The following is a 4596-nucleotide window of genomic DNA, read 5'->3' on the forward strand; positions in this document are numbered from 1 at the left end:
CTACATCTAGGACAGACTAGAGAGTGTTGTTAACCCTTGCACCCACTGAAATAAATCACAGGCTTGCCTGGAGTGGCTAGACTGTGACAGATTAGTTTAAGTAGAAATGGTCTGTGAAAACAAGTGTCTGGCACAGGGTTGGTGGACAGCGGTGCAGATATTTTTTTTATTAGATTTTGGTGCTTTGTGGATTTGCTAGTGTGAAAATCCCAGTACTAAAATAAATGTTGACTCTCACAATTTCCAAAGGCTAAAACTCAGTGCATTATATAGTTACAAAGTCCCTTCCCTATTCTCTGTTTTTAGTTTCTATTTTATTTTTTACTATGGAGACATACTAGCAGCAGAGCAATGATGACTCTGTTATGCCAGAAGAGAGAGATTCCCTCCCGTGGGAATACGAAAGAGGGATTGATACAAGCTCTTATGGACTATGACAGCAGCCAGGTCGCACAAGCTGAAGCCTCAGAAGAGGTGTCTGCAGTTGTGGGCAGCGATTCATCAAGCTCTGGAGATCCCCTGGACTGTTAATTGCAAACTGTTCTAAAGCATATGGGCTCAGCAGATCCATGTTTGCGCATGGAGCTAATCCTCAAATTCCAAGAACAGCAGGCTGCTAGGGAAGCAGCTGAAAGAGAGAGGCTGCTAGGGAAGCAGCTGAGTGCCAGGCTGAGAGAGAGGCTCTGGCTGCAGAGAGACAGACTGCTGAGTGCCATGCTGAGAGAGAGAGGCTCTGGCTGCAGGAAGACTGGCTGCTGAACGACAGGCTGAGAGAGAGTATCAGTTACAGATTGCACAGTTGGAGAGAGAAACGGTCTCACCTGTTGTTAGTGAACCTTGAGACTCCTCTTTAATCAGACCATGGGCAGAGATTTTCCCTACCCTGCAAAAAGATGGTGACTTGTGTGTTTTTCTGCGCAACTTTGAAAAAGTTTTAAGACAGTTCCAGCTGCCAAGGGAACAGTGGGCCAAGTATCTTACCCCTGGTCTGAAAGGTCATGCACTGGAGGCTTTTGCAGAATTTGCTCCAGAGTTTGAAAAGGACTATGATGCAATATAGCTATAGCTGCACTGCAGAGGAGGTATAATCTCACTCCTGAGGTGTACAGAAAGAAATTCTATACTCTGCAGAGGTTTACAGGGAGTGCAGAATTATTAGGCAAGTTGTATTTTTGAGGATTAATTTTATTATTGAACAACAACCATGTTCTCAATGAACCCAAAAAAAACTCATTAATATCAAAGCTGAATATTTTTGGAAGTAGTTTTTAGTTTGTTTTTAGTTTTAGCTATTTTAGGGGGATATCTGTGTGTGCAGGTGACTATTGCTGTGCATAATTATTAGGCAACTTAACAAAAAACAAATATATACCCATTTCAATTATTTATTTTTACCAGTGAAACCAATATAACATCTCAACATTCACAAATATACATTTCTGACATTCAAAAACAAAACAAAACAAAAACAAATCAGTGACCAATATAGCCACCTTTCTTTGCAAGGACACTCAAAAGCCTGCCATCCATGGATTCTGTCAGTGTTTTGATCTGTTCACCATCAACATTGCGTGCAGCAGCAACCACAGCCTCCCAGACACTGTTCAGAGAGGTGTACTGTTTTCCCTCCTTGTAAATCTCACATTTGATGATGGACCACAGGTTCTCAATGGGGTTCAGATCAGGTGAACAAGCAGGCCATGTCAATAGATTTTCTTCTTTTATACCCTTTCTTGCCAGCCACGCTGTGGAATACTTGGACTTGTGATGGAGCATTGTCCTGCATGAAAATCATGTTTTTCTTGAAGGATGCAGAATTCTTCCTGTACCACTGCTTGAAGAAGGTGTCTTCCAGAAACTGGCAGTAGGACTGGGAGTTGAGCTTGACTCCATCCTCAACCCGAAAAGGCCCCACAAGCTCATCTTTGATGATACCAGCCCAAACCAGTACTCCACCTCCACCTTGCTGGCGTCTGAGTCGGACTGGAGCTCTCTGCCCTTTACCAATCCAGCCACGGGCCCATCCATCTGGCCCATCAAGACTCACTCTCATTTCATCAGTCCATAAAACCTTAGAAAAATCAGTCTTGAGATATTTCTTGGCCCAGTCTTGACGTTTCAGCTTGTGTGTCTTGTTCAGTGGTGGTCATCTTTCAGCCTTTCTTACCTTGGCCATGTCTCTGAGTATTGCACACCTTGTGCTTTTGGGCACTCCAGTGATGTTGCAGCTCTGAAATATGGCCAAACTGGTGGCAAGTGGCATCTTGGCAGCTGCACGCTTGACTTTTCTCAGTTCATGGGCAGTTATTTTGCGCCTTGGTTTTTCCACACGCTTCTTGAGACCCTGTTGACTATTTTGAATGAAACACTTGATTGTTCGATGATCACGCTTCAGAAGCTTTGCAATTTTAAGAGTGCTGCATCCCTCTGCAAGATATCTCAGTATTTTTGACTTTTCTGAGCCTGTCAAGTCCTTCTTTTGACCCATTTTGCCAAAGGAAAGGAAGTTGCCTAATAATTATGCACACCTGATATAGGGTGTTGATGTCATTAGACCACACCCCTTCTCATTACAGAGATGCACATCACCTAATATGCTTAATTGGTAGTAGGCTTTCGAGCCTATACAGCTTGGAGTAAGACAACATGCATAAAGAGGATGATGTGGTCAAAATACTAATTTGCCTAATAATTCTGCACTCCCTGTATATCAGAGAGCTATACTGCAGTTGTTGGAAGCCTGACAACAGCGTTTAAACAGTAGTTTAGAGGGCTAAAGTTTGCCACTATGGAGGACCTGGAATATCTGACGGTTAAGGAGCAATTCATCCAGCTGTGCCCAGCAGAAGTGCAAGAGTGGATTGTGGATTGGAAACCCAAAACAGCATTGGAGGCGGGTGAGCTGGCAGATTTTTACACAGCCAACAGGTCACCAGTGAATTGGAGAAAATCCTTTGTTAAGGGGGCACCCACCCGGAAAGAAGCTGCTTCAAGACCCCCCTTCATCAAGCATGTTGTGCCTTTGTTTAATGTGTCTGTTGCTTCTGGGAAAGGTGGGGTGAGTGCAACACCTGGGCAGGGGGACAACTGCAGGTGTTTTTCTTGCAACAAAGTGGGCCCCATCAACTCCACTTGCTCAGAGAAGATTAAATTAATGAAATCAGATTGAGGGAATAGTCCCTCAGAAGTACCAGCATCTGTTATGTTTGTTACATGGCCAGAGGAAAGCAACAATGAGAACTTACAACCTGTGACTGTTGGAGATAAGGTAACATTGGGGCTTCGGGACACAGGTGCAGCAGTGACTCTTGTGCAATCAAGGGCTGATGAGCTCTAAGGACATTATTCCTGGCAGGACTGTAGCAGTTAAGGGGATTGGAGGAATGCAACTTACAGTGCCTATGGCACTGGTATACCTTGATTGGGGAGTGGGGAGAGGTTTAAGAAATGTGGGGGTATCTGAAAATATTTGTAATGATAATTTACTGGGTACTGATCTGGGCATGTTGTTATTTTTGTATGTGCCTCTCAATTATATATGGGACCTAGTGATGTTAAATATGGACCCTGATGAGCAAAGGGTTGTGTGTAAAAAAACTCAGAGGCATGCTGACCTGGAGGGAGGACAGAGTGCTGTTCCTGAACTTGGGTGTCTGTGCTGAGATGTGAAACTCTAAGAGGAGAGACTGACTGGGGAAAAAGATGGATAGATGGTAGGAACTGGAGAACAAAATTTAACTGTACAGTGTGAGACTAACTGTGAAGAAAGGTAGATGTCTATGGCTAAACAAGTAGTATCTGTGCAACAGAGTTTAACTGTACTGGGAGAAACCGGCTGTGAGAGCAGGCAGATGGGTGGTATGTGTCTGTCTGTGCTTGAATCAGTGAAGTCTATAGAAAGAAGTGAGGATATGGGGGAAGAGAACGACTGGATGACTGGGCCGCTGGATGATGTGTGCCAGTCTGTGCTAGAACAAGTGGAGTTCCCTGTGGAAAGAAAGAAATAGGATATATGGGATAATTGGCAGAAGGAAGATATGTGCTTATCTGAACCAGTGTCAGAAGGATCCCAAATTATGTGTGAGGATGTGAAGTGGCAGACTGACTGTGAGAGAATGCAGAGGGAGAATGTCGCCCAATCTGTGCCAGAAGCAGCCACGCCTCAGAAACCAGAGTGTGTGGAGGAGGAGGGAAGAAGATACTCTTTGAGGGACCCCCAGAGTGAGTGTGAAAGATTGTGGGTGACAGAGGCCCCAGTAACCTCAGCTGTGACCTATAAGCAGACTGCACAGACTAGGGGACAGAGACTGACATATAATGCAGAATCAAGGGTGGATGAATACAGAGAAGTGTATATACACAGCCCCACAATGCCATTTAGCAGATACACTGATAGATTTGCAGAGTCAGAGTCCCCAGCAGACTCAGCAGATAGACACCACAGCGGAGAAAAGGGGGGTAGTTAGGCAACCCCCTACCAGCCATAACAAAGTGTAGGAGTACAGACATTCTACTCAATTGGAGGGGAAAGATCCCTGGGTAGTTAATCAAAAGCTGACAACACACAATATGTTCAAAGGGTGTGGCAAGAAACTA

General features: G+C 44.5%; 1 pseudogene; it reads left to right on the top strand.

Moving 5' to 3' along the window:
• The first annotated feature begins 354 nt into the window (after positions 1-354).
• On the top strand, positions 355-2764 carry LOC128661711 (uncharacterized; annotated as a pseudogene).
• The last annotated feature ends 1832 nt before the right edge of the window (positions 2765-4596 follow it).

The sequence above is a fragment of the Bombina bombina genome, chromosome 5 (assembly GCF_027579735.1).
Source record: "Bombina bombina isolate aBomBom1 chromosome 5, aBomBom1.pri, whole genome shotgun sequence".
NCBI classification, from domain to species: domain Eukaryota; kingdom Metazoa; phylum Chordata; class Amphibia; order Anura; family Bombinatoridae; genus Bombina; species Bombina bombina.